General features: G+C 46.2%; 1 protein-coding gene across 4 annotated transcripts in view; it reads right to left on the reverse strand.

The window, feature by feature from the left end:
• LOC110509196 (myomegalin) overlaps positions 1–17,587 on the reverse strand; it is a 148,961-nt gene that overhangs the window by 53,194 nt on the left and 78,180 nt on the right. The gene's annotated exons all lie outside the window — the stretch shown is intronic.

The raw sequence follows: 17,587 nt of genomic DNA on the forward strand, positions 1-17,587 counted from the left end.
TGTAGATGGACTGTAGATGGACTGTAGCTGGACTGTGGTATGGACTGTAGATGGACTGTAGATGGACTGTGGTATGAACTGTGTAGACTGTAGTTGGACTGTGGTATGGACTGTAGCTGGACTGTGGTAAGAACTGTAGATTGACTGTCGATGAACTGTGGTATGGACTGTAGATGGACTGTAGATGGACTGTGGTATTAACTGTGTAGACTGTAGCTGGACTGTGGTATGGACTGTAGCTGGACTGTAGTTGGACAGTAGATGGACTGTGGTATGGACTGTAGATGTACTGTGGTATGGACTGTAGATGGACTGTGGTATGGACTGTAGATGGACTGTGGTATGGACTGTAGATGGACTGTGGTATGGACTGTAGCTGGACTGTGGTATGAACTGTGGTATGGACTGCTGTATGGACTGTAGATGGACTGCGGTATGGACTGTGGTATGGACTGTAGATGGATTGCTGTATGGACTGTAGATGGACTGCGGTATGGCCTGTAGATGGACTGTGGTATGGACTGTAGATGGACTGCTGTTTGGACTGTAGATGGACTGTGGTATGGACAGTAGATGGACTGTGGTTTGGACTGTGGTATGGACTGTAGATGGACTGCTGTTTGGACTGTAGATGGACTGTAGATGGACTGTGGTATGGACTGTAGATGGACTGTAGATGGATTGCTGTATGGACTGTAGATGGACTGCGGTATGGCCTGTAGATGGACTGTGGTATGGACTGTAGATGGACTGCTGTTTGGACTGTAGATGGACTGTGGTATGGACTGTTGATGGACTGTGGTTTGGCCTGTGGTATGGACTGTAGATGGACTGCTGTTTGGACTGTAGATGGACTGTAGATGGACTGTGGTATGGACTGTAGATGGACTGTAGATGGACTGTGGTATGGACTGTAGATGGACTGTGGTATGGCCTGTGGTATGGACTGCTGTATGGACTGTAGATGGACTGCGGTATGGACTGTGGTATGGACTGTAGATGGATTGCTGTATGGACTGTAGATGGACTGCGGTATGGCCTGTAGATGGACTGTGGTATGGACTGTAGATGGACTGTGGTATGGACTGTAGATGGACTGCTGTTTGGACTGTAGATGGACTGTGGTATGGACTGTAGATGGACTGTGGTTTGGACTGTGGTATGGACTGTAGATGGACTGCTGTTTGGACTGTAGACGGACTGTGGTATGGACTGTGGATGGACTGAAGATGGACTGTGGTATGAACTGTGTAGACTGTAGCTGGACTGTGGAATGAACTATAGATGGACTGTAGCTGGACTGTGGTATGAACTGTAGCAGGACTGTGGTAAGGGCTGTAGATGGAATGTAGATGGACTGTAGATGGACTGTGGTATGAACTGTGTAGACTGTAGATGGACTGTGGTATGAACTGTGTAGACTGTAGCTGGACTGTGGTATGAACTGTAGCTGGACAGTGGTTTGGACTGTAGATGGACTGTGGTATTAACCATAGATGGACTGTAGCTGGACTGTGGTATGAACTGTAGATGGACTGTAGATGGACTATGGTATGAACCGTGTAGACTGTAGCTGGACTGTGGTATGAACTGTAGATGGACTGTAGATTGACTGTGGTATGAACTGTGTAGACTGTAGCTGGCCTGTGGTATGAACTGTAGATGCACTGTAGATGGACTGTTGATGGACTGTAGAAGGACTGTAGATGGACTGCGGTATGGACTGTAGATAGACTGTAGATGGACTGTAGATAGACTGTAGATGGACTGTTGAATGGACTGTAGATGGACTGCTGTGTGGACTGTAGATGGACTGCGGTATGGACTGTAGATGGACTAACGTATGGACTGTAGATGGACTGCGGTATGGACTGTAGATGGACTGCTGTATGGACTGTAGATAGACTGTAGATGGACTGTTGAATGGACTGTAGATGGACTGCTGTATGGACTGTAGATGGACTGCGGTATGGACTGTAGATGGACTAACGTATGGACTGTAGATGGACTGCGGTATGGACTGTAGATGGACTGCTGTATGGACTGTAGATGGACTGCTGTATGGACTGTAGATGGACTAACGTATGGACTGTAGATGGACTGCGGTATGGACTGTAGATGGACTAACGTATGGACTGTAGATGGACTGTAGATGGACTGCTGTATGGACTGTAGATAGACTGTAGATGGACTGCTGTATGGACTGTAGATGGACTAACGTATGGACTGTAGATGGACTGCGGTATGGACTGTAGATGGACTGCTGTATGGACTGTAGATGGACTGTAGATGGACTGCTGTATGGACTGTAGATGGACTAACGTATGGACTGTAGATGGACTGCGGTATGGAATGTAGATGGACTAACGTATGGACTGTAGATGGACTGTAGATTGACTGCTGTATGGACTGTAGATAGACTGTAGATGGACTGCTGTATGGACTGTAGATGGACTAACGTATGGACTGTAGATGGACTGCGGTATGGACTGTAGATGGACTGCTGTATGGACTGTAGATGGACTGTGGTATGGACTGTAGATGGACTGCTGTATGGACTGAAGATGGACTGTAGATAGACTGTGGTATGGACTGTAGATGGACTGCTGTATGGATTGTAGATGGACTGCTGTATGGGCTGTAGATGGACTGCAGAATGGACTGTAGATGGACTGCTGTATGGACTGTAGATGGACTGTAGATGGACTGCGGTATGGACTGTAGATGGACTGTGGTATGGTCTGTAGATGGACTAGAGATGGACTGCTGTATGGACTGTAGATGGACTGTAGATGGACTAACGTATGGACTGTAGATGGACAGCGGTATGGACTGAAGATGGACTGTAGATGGACTGCGGGATGGACTGTAGATGGACAGCGGTATGGACTGTAGATGGACTGTAGATGGACTGCGGGATGGACTATAGATGGACAGCGGTATGGACTGTAGATGGACTGAGATGGACTGCTGTATGGACTGTAGATTGACTGCGGTATGGACTGTAGATGGACTGCTGTATGGACTGTAGATTGACTGCGGTATGGACTGTAGATGAACTGTGGTATGGAATGTAGATGGACTGCTGTTTGGACTATAGATGGACTGTGGTATGGACTGTAGATGGACTGTAAATGGACTGTGGTATGGACTGTAGATGGACTGCGGTATGGACTGTAGATGGACTGCTGTATGGACTGTAGATGGACTGTGGTATGAATTGTGTAGACTGAAGCTGGACTGTAGTATGAACTGTAGATGGAATGTAGCTGGACTGTGGTATGAACTGTGTAGACTGTAGCTGGACTGTGGTATGAACTGCAGATGGACTGTAGCTGGACTGTGGTATGAACTGTAGCTGCACTGTGGTATGAACTGTGTAGACTGTAGCTGGACTGTGGTATGAACTGTAGCTGGACGGTGGTATGAACTGTAGATGGACTGTGGTATGGACTGTAGCTGGACTGTGGTATGGTCTGTAGATGGACTGTAGATGGTCTGTGGTATGAACTGTAGATGCACTGTAGATTGACTGTGGTATGAACTGTGTAGACTGTAGCTGGACTGTGGTATGGAGTGTAGATAGACTGTAGATGGACTGTAGATGGACTGTAGCTGGACTGTGGTATGAACTGTAGATTAACTGTAGATGGACTGTAGATGGACTGTAGCTGGACTGTGGTATGGACTGTAGCTGGACTGTGGTATGGACTATAGATGGACTATGATATGAACTATGTAGACTGTAGCTGGACTGTGGTATGGACTGTAGCTGGACTGTGGTATGAACTGTAGATGGTCTGTAGCTGGACTGTGGTATGAACTGTGTAGACTGAAGCTGGACTGGGGTATGAACTGTAGATGGACTGTAGCTGGACTGTGGTATGAACTGTAGATGAACTGTAGATGGACTGTGGTATGAACTGTGTAGACTGTAGCTGGACTTTGGTATGGACTGTAGATGGACTGTGGTATGAACTGTGTAGACTGTAGCTGGACTGTGGTATGGACTGTAGCTGGACTGTGGTATGGACTGTACATAGACTGCAGATGGACTGTAGATGGACTGTGGTATGAAATGTAGATGGACTGTAGCTGGACTGTGGTATGAACGGTAGATCGACTGTAGATGGACTGTGGTATGAACTGTGTAGACTGTAGCTGGAGTGTGGTATGGACTGTGGATGGACTGTAGATGGACTGTGGTACGAACTGTGTAGACTGTAGCTGGACTGTGGTATGAACTGTAGATGGACTGTGGTATGAACTGTAGATGGACTGTGGTATGAACTGTAAATGGACTGTAGCTGGACTGTGGTATGGACTGTAGATGGACTGTGTTATGGACTGTAGATGGACTGCTGTATGGACTGTAGCTGGACTGTGGTATGAACTGTAGATGGACTGTGGTATGAACTGTAGATGGACTGTGGTATGGTCTGTAGCTGGACTGTGGTATGAAATGTAAATGGACTGTGGCTGGACTGTGGTATGAACCTTAGATGGACTGTGGTACGAACTGTAGATGGACTGTGGTATGGACTGTAGATGGACTGCGGTATGGACTGTAGATAGACTGCTGTATGGACTGTAGATGGACTGTGGTATGAACTGTGTAGACTGAAGCTGGACTGTGGTATGAACTGTAGATGGACTGTAGATGGATTGTGGTATGAACTGTGGAGACTGTAGCTGGACTGTGGTATGGACTGTAGCTGGACTGTGGTATGGACTGTAGATGGACTGCAGATGGACTGTAGATGGACTGTGGTATGAAATGTAGATGGACTGTAGCTGGACTGTGGTATGAACGGCAGATGGACTGTGGTATGAACTGTGTAGACTGTAGCTGGACTGTGGTATGAACTGTAGATGGACTGTGGTATGAACTGTAAATGGACTGTAGCTAGACTGTGGTATGAACTGTAGATGGACTGTAGATGGACTGTAGCTGGACTGTGGTATGGACTGTAGATGGACTGTAGATGGACTGTGGTATGAACTGTGTAGACTGTAGTTGGACTGTGGTATGGACTGTAGCTGGACTGTGGTAAGAACTGTAGATTGACTGTCGATGAACTGTGGTATGGACTGTAGATGAACTGTAGATGGACTGTGGTATTAACTGTGTAGACTGTAGCTGGACTGTGGTATGGACTGTAGCTGGACTGTAGTTGGACAGTAGATGGACTGTGGTATGGACTGTAGATGTACTGTGGTATGGACTGTAGATGGACTGTGGTATGGACTGTAGATGGACTGTGGTATGGACTGTAGATGGACTGTGGTATGGACTGTAGCTGGACTGTGGTATGAACTGTGGTATGGACTGCTGTATGGACTGTAGATGGACTGCGGTATGGACTGTGGTATGGACTGTAGATGGATTGCTGTATGGACTGTAGATGGACTGCGGTATGGCCTGTAGATGGACTGTGGTATGGACTGTAGATGGACTGCTGTTTGGACTGTAGATGGACTGTGGTATGGACAGTAGATGGACTGTGGTTTGGACTGTGGTATGGACTGTAGATGGACTGCTGTTTGGACTGTAGATGGACTGTAGATGGACTGTGGTATGGACTGTAGATGGACTGTAGATGGATTGCTGTATGGACTGTAGATGGACTGCGGTATGGCCTGTAGATGGACTGTGGTATGGACTGTAGATGGACTGCTGTTTGGACTGTAGATGGACTGTGGTATGGACTGTTGATGGACTGTGGTTTGGCCTGTGGTATGGACTGTAGATGGACTGCTGTTTGGACTGTAGATGGACTGTAGATGGACTGTGGTATGGACTGTAGATGGACTGTAGATGGACTGTGGTATGGACTGTAGATGGACTGTGGTATGGACTGTGGTATGGACTGCTGTATGGACTGTAGATGGACTGCGGTATGGACTGTGGTATGGACTGTAGATGGATTGCTGTATGGACTGTAGATGGACTGCGGTATGGCCTGTAGATGGACTGTGGTATGGACTGTAGATGGACTGTGGTATGGACTGTAGATGGACTGCTGTTTGGACTGTAGATGGACTGTGGTATGGACTGTAGATGGACTGTGGTTTGGACTGTGGTATGGACTGTAGATGGACTGCTGTTTGGACTGTAGACGGACTGTGGTATGGACTGTGGATGGACTGAAGATGGACTGTGGTATGAACTGTGTAGACTGTAGCTGGACTGTGGAATGAACTATAGATGGACTGTAGCTGGACTGTGGTATGAACTGTAGCAGGACTGTGGTAAGGGCTGTAGATGGAATGTAGATGGACTGTAGATGGACTGTGGTATGAACTGTGTAGACTGTAGATGGACTGTGGTATGAACTGTGTAGACTGTAGCTGGACTGTGGTATGAACTGTAGCTGGACAGTGGTTTGGACTGTAGATGGACTGTGGTATTAACCATAGATGGACTGTAGCTGGACTGTGGTATGAACTGTAGATGGACTGTAGATGGACTATGGTATGAACCGTGTAGACTGTAGCTGGACTGTGGTATGAACTGTAGATGGACTGTAGCTGGCCTGTGGTATGAACTGTAGATGCACTGTAGATGGACTGTTGATGGACTGTAGAAGGACTGTAGATGGACTGTGGTATAAACTGTAGCTGGACTGTGGTATGGACTGTAGCTGGACTGTGGTATGAACTGTAGATGGACTGTAGATTACTGTAGATGGACTGTAGCTGGACTGTGGTATGAACTGTAGATGGACTGTAGATGGACTAACGTCTGGACTGTAGATGGACTGCGGTATGGACTGTAGATGGACTGTGGTATGGACTGAACACCCCCCCTATCCACATCGATGGAACAGTAGTGGAGAGGGTAGCAAGTTTTAAGTTCCTCGGCATACACATCACAGACAAACTGAATTGGTCCACTCACACAGACAGCATCGTGAAGAAGGCGCAGCAGCGCCTCTTCAACCTCAGGAGGCTGAAGAAATTCGGCTTGTCACCAAAAGCACTCACAAACTTCTACAGATGCACAATCGAGAGCATCCTGGCGGGCTGTATCACCGCCTGGTATGGCAACTGCACCGCCCTCAACCGTAAGGCTCTCCAGAGGGTAGTGAGGTCTGCACAACGCATCACCGGGGGCAAACTACCTGCCCTCCAGGACACCTACACCACCCGATGTCACAGGAAGGCCATAAAGATCATCAAGGACATCAACCACCCGAGCCACTGCCTGTTCACCCCGCTATCATCCAGAAGGCGAGGTCAGTACAGGTGTATCAAAGCTGGGACCGAGAGACTGAAAAACAGCTTCTATCTCAAGGCCATCAGACTGTTAAACAGCCACCACTAACACTGAGTGGCTGCTGCCAACACACTGACACTGACTCAACTCCAGCCACTTTAATAATGGGAATTGATGGGAAATGATGTAAATATATCACTAGCCACTTTAAACAATGCTACCTTATATAATGTTACTTACCCTGCATTATTCATCTCATATGCATACGTATATACTGTACTCTATATCATCGACTGTATCCTTATGTAATACATGTATCACTAGCCACTTTAAACTATAACACTTTGTTTACATACTCATCTCATTTGTACATACTGTACTCGATACCATCTACTGTATCTTGCCTATGCTTCTCTTTACCATCACTCATTCATATATCCTTATGTACATATTCTTTATCCCCTTACACTGTGTACAAGACAGTAGTTTTGGAATTGTTAGTTAGATTACTTGTTATTACTGCATTGTCGGAACTAGAAGCACAAGCATTTCGCTACACTCGCATTAACATCTGCTAACCATGTGTATGTGACAAATAACATTTGATTTGATTTGATTTGATTTGATAGATGGACTGTGGTATGGACTGTAGAAGGACTGCTGTATGGACTGTAGATGGACTGCGGTATGGACTGTAGCTGGACTGTGGTATGGCCTGTAGATGGACTGTAGATGGACTGTGGTATGGACTGTAGATGGTCTGCTGTTTGGACGGCTGTATGGACTGTAGATGGACAGTGGTATGGACTGTGGTATGGACTGTAGAAGGACTGCTGTATGGACAATAGATGGACAGTGGTATGGACTGTGGTATGGACTGTAGAAGGACTGCTGTATGGACTGTAGATGGACTGCGGTATGGACTGTAGCTGGACTGTGGTATGGACTGTAGCTGGACTGTGGTATGGACTGTAGCTGGACTGTAGATGGAATGTAGATGGACTGTAGTATGAACTGTGTAGACTGAAGCTGGACTGTGGTATCAACTGTAAATGGACTGTAGCTGGACTGTGGTATGAACTGTAGATGGACTGTAGATGGACTGTGGTATGAACTGTGTAGACTGTGGCATGAACTGTAGATGGACTCTAGATGGACTGTGGTATGAACTGTGTACTCTCAAGCTGAACTGTGGTATGAATGGTAGCTGGACTGTGGTATGAACTGTAGATGGACTGTGGTATGGACTGTAGATGGACTAACGTATGGACTGTAGATGGACTGTGGTATGGACTGTAGATGGACTAACGTATGGACTGTAGATGGACTGCTGTATGGACTGTCGATGGACTGCGGTATGGTCTGTAGATGGACTGTGGTATGGTCTTTAGATGGACTGTGGTATGGGCTGTGGTATGGACTGTGGTATGGACTGTAGATGGACTGTAGATGGACTGTGGTATGGACTGTAGATGTACTGTGGTATGGACTGTAGATGGACTGTTGTATTAACTATGTTGACTGTAGCTGGACTGTGGTATGGACTGTAGATGGACTGTGGTATGGACTGTGGTATGGCCTGCTGTATGGACTGTAGATGGACTGTGGTATGGACTGTGGTATGGACTGTAGATAGATTGCTGTATGGACTGTAGATGGACTGCGGTATGACCTGTAGATGGACTGTGGTATGGACTGTAGATGGACTGCTGTTTGGACTGTAGATGGACTGTGGTATGGACTGTAGATGGACTGTGGTATGAACTGTGTAGACTGTGGCATGAACTGTAGATGGACTCTAGATGGACTGTGGTATGAACTGTGTACTCTCAAGCTGAACTGTGGTATGAATGGTAGCTGGACTGTGGTATGAACTGTAGATGGACTGTGGTATGGACTGTAGATGGACTAACGTATGGACTGTAGATGGACTGTGGTATGGACTGTAGATGGACTAACGTATGGACTGTAGATGGACTGCTGTATGGACTGTCGATGGACTGCGGTATGGTCTGTAGATGGACTGTGGTATGGACTTTAGATGGACTGTGGTATGGGCTGTGGTATGGACTGTGGTATGGACTGTAGATGGACTGTAGATGGACTGTGGTATGGACTGTAGATGTACTGTGGTATGGACTGTAGATGGACTGTTGTATTAACTATGTTGACTGTAGCTGGACTGTGGTATGGACTGTAGATGGACTGTGGTATGGACTGTGGTATGGCCTGCTGTATGGACTGTAGATGGACTGTGGTATGGACTGTGGTATGGACTGTAGATAGATTGCTGTATGGACTGTAGATGGACTGCGGTATGACCTGTAGATGGACTGTGGTATGGACTGTAGATGGACTGCTGTTTGGACTGTAGATGGACTGTGGTATGGACTGTAGATGGACTGTGGTTTGTACTGTGGTATGGACTGTAGATGGACTGCTGTTTGGACTGTAGATGGACTGTAGATGGACTGTGGTATGGACTGTAGATGGACTGTAGATGGACTGTAGATGGACTGTGGTATGGACTGTAGATGGACTGTGGTATGGACTGTGGTATGGACTGCTGTTTGGACTGTAGATGGACTGCGGTATGGACTGTGGTATGGACTGTAGATGGATTGCTGTATGGACTGTAGATGGACTGCGGTATGGGGTGGTATGGACTGTAGATGGACTGTGGTTTGGACTGTGGTATGAACTGTGTAGACTGTAGCTGGACTGTGGAATGAACTATTGATGGACTGTAGCTGGACTGTGGTATGAACTGTAGATGGACTGCGGTATGGACTGTAGCTGGACTGTGGTAAGGGCTGTAGATGGACTGTAGATGGACTGTAGATGGACTGTGGTATGAACTGTGTAGAATGTAGATGGACTGTGGTATGAACTGTGTAGACTGTAGCTGGACTGTGGTATGAACTGTAGCTGGACTGTGGTATGGACTGTAGATGGACTGCGGTATGGACTGTAGATGGACTGTGGTATGGACTGTAGATGGACTGCGGTATGGACTGTAGATGGACTGTGGTATGGACTGTAGATGGACTGTGGTATGGACTGTAGAAGGACTGCTGTATGGACTGTAGCTGGACTGTGGTATGGCCTGTAGATGGACTGTAGATGGACTGTGGTATGGACTGTAGATGGTCTGCTGTTTGGACTGTAGATGGACTGTGGTATGGACTGTAGATGGACTGTAGATGGACTGCTGTATGGACTGTAGATGGACTGCGGTATGGGCTGTAGATGGACTGTGGTATGGACTGTAGATTAACTGTGGTATGGACTGTAGAAGGACTGCTGCATGGACTGTAGATGGACTGTGGTATGGACTGTGGTATGGACTGTGGTATGACCTGTAAATGGACTGTAGATGGACTGTGGTATGGACTGTAGCTGGACTGTGGTATGACATGTAGATGGACTGTAGATGGACTGTGGTATGGACTGTAGATGGACTGTAGATGGACTGTGGTATTAACTGTGTAGACTGTAGCTGGACTGTGGTATGGACTGTAGCTGGACTGTGGTATGGACTGTAGATGGACTGTAGATGGACTGTGGTATGGACTGTAGATGTACTGTGGTATGGACTGTAGATGGACTGTGGTATGGACTGTAGATGGACTGCGGTATGGACTGTAGATGGACTGTTGTATTAACTGTGTAGACTGTAGCTGGACTGTGGTATGGACTGTAGCTGGACTGTGGTATGAACTGTGGTATGGCCTGCTGTATGGACTGTAGATGGATTGCGGTATGGACTGTGGTATGGACTGTAGATGGATTGCTGTATGGACTGTAGATGGACTGCGGTATGACCTGTAGATGGACTGTGGTATGGACTGTAGATGGACTGTGGTATGGACTGTAGATGGACTGCTGTTTGGACTGTAGATGGACTGTGGTATGGACTGTAGATGGACTGTGGTTTGGACTGTGGTATGGACTCTAGATGGACTGCTGTTTGGACTGTAGATGGACTGCGGTATGACCTGTAGATGGACTGTGGTATGGACTGTAGATGGACTGCTGTTTGGACTGTAGATGGACTGTGGTATGAACTGTGTAGACTGTAGCTGGACTGTGGAATGAACTATAGATGGACTGTAGCTGGACTGTGGTATGAACTGTAGATGGACTGTGGTATGGACTGTAGCTGGACTGTGGTAAGGGCTGTAGATGGACTGTAGATGGACTGTAGATGGACTGTGGTATGAACTGTGTAGACTGTAGATGGACTGTGGTATGAACTGTGTAGACTGTAGCTGGACTGTGTTATGAACTGTAGCTGGACTGTGGTATGGACTGTAGATGGACTGTGGTATGAACTGTAGATGGACTGTAGCTGGACTGTGGTATGAACTGTAGATGGACTGTAGATGGACTATGGTATGAACCGTGTAGACTGTAGCTGGACTGTGGTATGAACTGTAGATGGACTGTAGATTGACTGTGGTATGAACTGTGTAGACTGTAGCTGGCCTGTGGTATGAACTGTAGATGCACTGTAGATGGACTGTGGATGGACTGTAGAAGGACTGTAGATGAACTGTGGTATAGACTGTAGCTGGACTGTGGTATGGACTGCAGCTGGACTGTGGTATGAACTGTAGATGGACTGTAGATGGACTGTAGCTGGACTGTGGTATGAACTGTAGATGGACTGTAGATGGACTAACGTCTGGACTGTAGATGGACTGCGGTATGGACTGTAGATGGACTGTGGTATGGACTGTAGATGGACTGCGGTATGGACTGTAGATGGACTGTGGTATGGACTGTAGATGGACTGTGGTATGGACTGTAGAAGGACTGCTGTATGGACTGTAGCTGGACTGTGGTATGGCCTGTAGATGGACTGTAGATGGACTGTGGTATGGACTGTAGATGGTCTGCTGTTTGGACTGTAGATGGACTGTGGTATGGACTGTAGATGGACTGTAGATGGACTGCTGTATGGACTGTAGATGGATTGCGGTATGGGCTGTAGATGGACTGTGGTATGGACTGTAGAAGGACTGCTGTATGGACTGTAGATGGACTGTGGTATGGACTGTGGTATGGACTGTAGAAGGACTGCTGTATGGACTGTAGATGGACTGTGGTATGGACTGTAGATGGACTGTGGTATGGACTGTAGATGAACTGTGGTATGGACTGTAGAAGGACTGCTGTATGGACTGTAGATGGACTGTGGTATGGACTGTAGAAGGACTGCTGTATGGACTGTAGATGGACTGTGGTATGGACTGTAGATGGTCTGTGGTATGGACTGTAGATGGTCTGTGGTATGGACTGTAGATGGACTGTGGTATGGACTGTAGATGGACTGCTGTATGGACTGTAGATGGACTGTGTCAGGATTTGGCCAGGGTTGTTCCGGTTTTGGTCACTAGATGCCCCCATTGTGCTTTTGACCCTTTTGTTTTCCCTTGTTCCCAGTTATTATTTGCACCTGTGCCTCGTTTCCCTTGATTGTATTTAAACCCTTAGTTTTCCTCAGTTCTTTGCTCTTTGTTTGTATGCTAGCACCCAGCCCCAGCAATGCTGTGAACTTGTGTTTCTCTAGTTGGATTTTCTTGAGGTTTTCTGGTTTTGTTCTTGTTTGTTTTTTATTTTATTTTTGGAGGATATATTTAAAAAAAAAAAATAAAATCACCTTCTCTAGTACTGCTGTGTCTGCCTCATCTTCTGGGTTCTGCCGACTATTAGTGGCTCAGTTTACTAAGTGACTGTTTCTCACACCGGAGACCTGAGTTCGTAACCGGGTCCTGACAGACTGTGGTATGGACTGTAGATGGACTGCTGTATGGACTGTGGGATGAACTGTAGATGGACGTCTGGACTGCGGTATGGACTGTGGTATGGACTGCGGTATGGACTGTGGTATGGACTGTAGATTGACTGCTGTATGGACTGTAGATGGACTGTAGATGGACTGTAGATGGAATTTGGTTTGGAATGGATGGACTGCTGTATGGACTGCTGTATGGACTACTGTAGATGGATTGTAGATGGACTACTGTAGATGGACTGCGGTATGGAATGTGTGGATTGTATCTGGACTGTGGTATGGACTGTAGCTGACTCTGTGCTGATGCCTCAGTGCAGGTGTTGCCCTTGTTCTATTTTCTGCCACCTGTCTATGACAAACCTCAGCTGGGATTCTCCAGATAAAAGATGAGAGGTGTTTGAGAGCTACGGTGCAGCAAAGAACCTGTACTGCTGGTGTAATGTAACATCAGTGGGAACATGGCATTCCGATGTCACAGACGTTATATTTAGACCAGGGGGAATGCAGAGCAGCTCTGGGGCTTATACCAGGAGTCAGGGGTTAAGATACACATTTTGTCTGCTCTAACAGACACAGCAAGCCAGGACAGGACAGGGCCCTGAGGCCAGTGATTTGGGATTTGAAAAATGTCTTGGGAATGTGATTGTCCAATTTTGAGTGGACAGTCTCTCTCCCTCTCTTTCTCTTAATCTCTTTCTCTCTCCAACGCCATCATCACCATGATAGGCCTGATCACCGGCGACGATGAGACAGCCTACAGGGAGGTCAGTGACCTGGCAGTGTGGTGCCGGGACAACAACCTCTTCCTCAACTTCAGTCAGACCAAGGAGCTGATCGTGGACGAAAGGGAATGGGGTGAGCACGCCCCCATCCATTTCAACGGGGCTGCCGTGGAGCAGGTCGAGAGCTTCAAGTTCCTCGGTCTAAACCACTAAGGACTTAAAATGGTCCACTCACACGCGTACATTCGTGAAGAAGGCCCCTCAGGAGGTTGAAAAGATTTGGTATGGGCCCTCAGATCCTCAAAAACGTTCTACAGCTGTACCACTGAGAGCATCCTGACTGGCTGCATCACTACTTGGAATGGCAACAGCACCACCCTCGATCGCATGGCGCTACAGAGGGGGGGTGCAGATAGCCCAGTACTATATCAGGCGGTGTGATAGAAAGGCCCGGAAAATAGTTAAAGCTTCCAGCCACCCGAGGCATAGACTGTTCTGTATACTTCCACACGGCAAGAGGCACTGACACTCTAACACACACATAACATGCACACAAATGTATGCTGACTCTACACTAGGGTTGCACATTTTGGGGAATATTCAGAGGTGGAAACTTTCCGTGGGAATTGATGGGAATATATGAGAATTAACGTGAATATATGCATATTAATATTAACACCATTTAAATGTAGATGTGTTTTGCATTGGATATATTTACCATATCATATGGAGACAGAAACATAAACCTTTTACCTTATCATAAGTAGACATAATTGCAAATTATTAAATCCTTCCAATAGAAATAAAAAACAAACCATTTTGTTACGTATTGAACTTTAATTAAATGAGTTGACTCATCACATGGGATGATTTAACTGAACAACAAAAGACAGGGAATATTGACTGATCCCCAGTGATCCAACGCATCTCCCAAAAATCTGTAAAATGATAGTCTAGAAAATAAAGCTTTGGTTGTCTTCCTCTCAGGCTTCCATGTCTTCTCCCTGGACCTCCTCAACTGAGACTGAGGCCTCATCTTCACTGTCACGTTCCAACCTTGTTGAGGATGGCTTGTTGTCAGGCTCAAAAAGCCTCAAATTTGCCCGGATGGCCACCAATTTTTCAACCCTTGCATTGGTCAGCCTGTTGCGTGCTTTGGCGTGTGTTCCCAAAGAAGGACCAGTTGCGCTCTGAGGCAGCTGATGTTGGTGGGATTTGGAGGATGATGGAGGCAACAGGGGAAAAATCCTCAGATCCACAAAGTCCCCTCCACCAGGTGACTGATGAGATATGTTGGCACGACTGCCATATTGCATCTCCATCCCAAAGCTCTTGCTTGGAAGTGGGCAGGGCAGTACGGATTTCTTCTCTTACATCTGCAAGCAGATGAATGGACAGGATGGAATTGTCTCCCTCAATCTATGCAATGGCTACTGCTATAGGTTTCAGGAGTTTCAGGCTGCTTACCACTCTCTCCCAAAATACATCATCCCGGAGGATCCTCTTGATGGGGCTGTCCATATCGGCAGACTGTGATATGGACATTTCTTGGATAGACTCCTTCCCCTCCATGAGACTGTCAAACATGATGACAACACCACCCCAATGGGTGTTGCTGGGCAGCTTCAATGTGGTTCTCTTACTCTTCTCACTTTGCTTGGTGAGGTAGATTGCTGCTATAACTTGATGACCCTTCACATACCTAACCATTTCCTTGGCTCTCTTGTAGAGTGTATCCATTGTTTTCAGTGCCATGATGTCCTCGAGGAGCAGATTCAATGCATGAGCAGCACAGCCAATGGGTGTGATGTGAAGGCAGGACTCCTCCACTTTAGACCAAGCAGCCTGTGGTCCAAGGTCATTGATGACTGCCTTCAGCTCATCTGCAATGTAGAGACCGGTGTGTCTGTTGTCCTCTATCACTCCATTATCCCTGCACATTGTATATATAGTACTGGAACTGACCAGCTTCTTACTTTCTCGTTTTCTACTTTTAAAATTCTGGTGTGTTTTTACTCTACCTTAAGTTATTTTTTAGTGCTACATTGATATTGATTACTGCATTGTTGGGTTTCAGAGCTGGCAAGAAAGACATTTCACTGTACTTTGCCATTTGCCATGACATAAAAACTTGAAATCTTATTTTATAAAGCATTACTTTTCACATCATGCGTCACTGCATGACAGGCAGACAGTAACTGGGATGTTTTCCTGTTATCCACACAGCTCTAAATATAGCAGTCTATGGTGCACCTGCTATTGCCCCCCCCCCCCCCCCCCCCGCCCCCTTGGCCCACAGCAACAGTTCCCCTTATAACTAGACATGCACCGGAATGGGAAGAGGCGGCCGTGATTGGCCTAGACCTGGGATTAAGAGTAGTAATAGGCCTATTCGCTTACATACTCACACAGGACACCCACATACAGTATACACCACAGATAGATCCCTATACTGACATACACAAACAGGGCACCCACATACAGTATACACCACAGATAGATCCCTATACTGACATACGCACACAGGGCACCCACATACAGTATACACCACAGATAGATCCCTATACTGACATACGCACACAGGGCACCCACATGCAGTATACACCACAGATAGATCCCTATACTGACATACACACACAGGGCACCCACATACAGTATACACCACAGATAGATCCCTATACTGACATACACACACAGGGCACCCACATACAGTATACACCACAGATAGATCCTTATACTGACATACACACACAGGGCACCCACATACAGTATACACCACAGATAGATCCCTATACTGACATACGCACATCGATTGGGATGAAAAAGCACAGTTGAAACCCTTTGCAGAAGAACAAATGTGTTAAATAAATGATTGCACTCTTGGACTACACATAGAATCCCTCTGATTCCTACTGTTGGTCTGAGCAGTGAGTGTAAACCAAGACAACAGAAACGGTGCCAGGGAATTAACTGGATCATGCGGATCTCCAAAGAAACAATCCAACACCAATCTTTATCTGAGACAATCAAATCAAATGTTATTGGTCACATACACATGGTTAGCAGATGTTATTGGTCACATACACACGGTTAGCAGATGTTAATGGTCACATACACATGGTTAGCAGATGTTATTGGTCACATACACACGGTTAGCAGATGTTAATGGTCACATACACATGGTTAGCAGATGTTATTGGTCACATACACACGGTTAGCAGATGTTAATGGTCACATACACATGGTTAGCAGATGTTATTGGTCACATGGTTAGCAGATGTTATTGGTCACATATACATGGTTAGCAGATGTTATTGGTCACATACACATGGTTAGCAGATGTTATTGCGAGTGTAGGGAAATGCGTGTGCTTCTAGTTCCGACAGTGCAGCAATATCTAACATGTAATCTAACAATTACACAACAGCTACCTACTACACACAAATCTAAGTAAAGGAATGAAATAAGAATATATACATATAAATATATGGATGAGCAATGACAGTGGCATAGGTAAGATGCAATAGATGGTATAAAATACAGTGTACACAGCTGAGATGAGTGATGCAAGATATGTAAACATGAAGATAATGAAGTGACCGTATCATCATATTGTCTTGCACGGTCTTGAAGTGAGACTCCCCTTATATGAATAAAAGGTTAATAAACCGATGAAGCTTTAACCGTACATGAGATATTGAGCTCTTAATACCCTACTATAACATGCTCAAACATGAAAGTGACAGTTTGGTCGAACCTCTCTCCACTCAGTTAGCTGTGGCATGTAGAGATAAAGGATGATAAGTCCGAGCACATTCAGGTCTTGTTTGTTTGGATCAGGTCAGC

The sequence above is a fragment of the Oncorhynchus mykiss genome, chromosome 28 (genome assembly GCF_057628025.1).
Source record: "Oncorhynchus mykiss isolate SJ-2025 chromosome 28, ASM5762802v1, whole genome shotgun sequence".
NCBI classification, from domain to species: domain Eukaryota; kingdom Metazoa; phylum Chordata; class Actinopteri; order Salmoniformes; family Salmonidae; genus Oncorhynchus; species Oncorhynchus mykiss.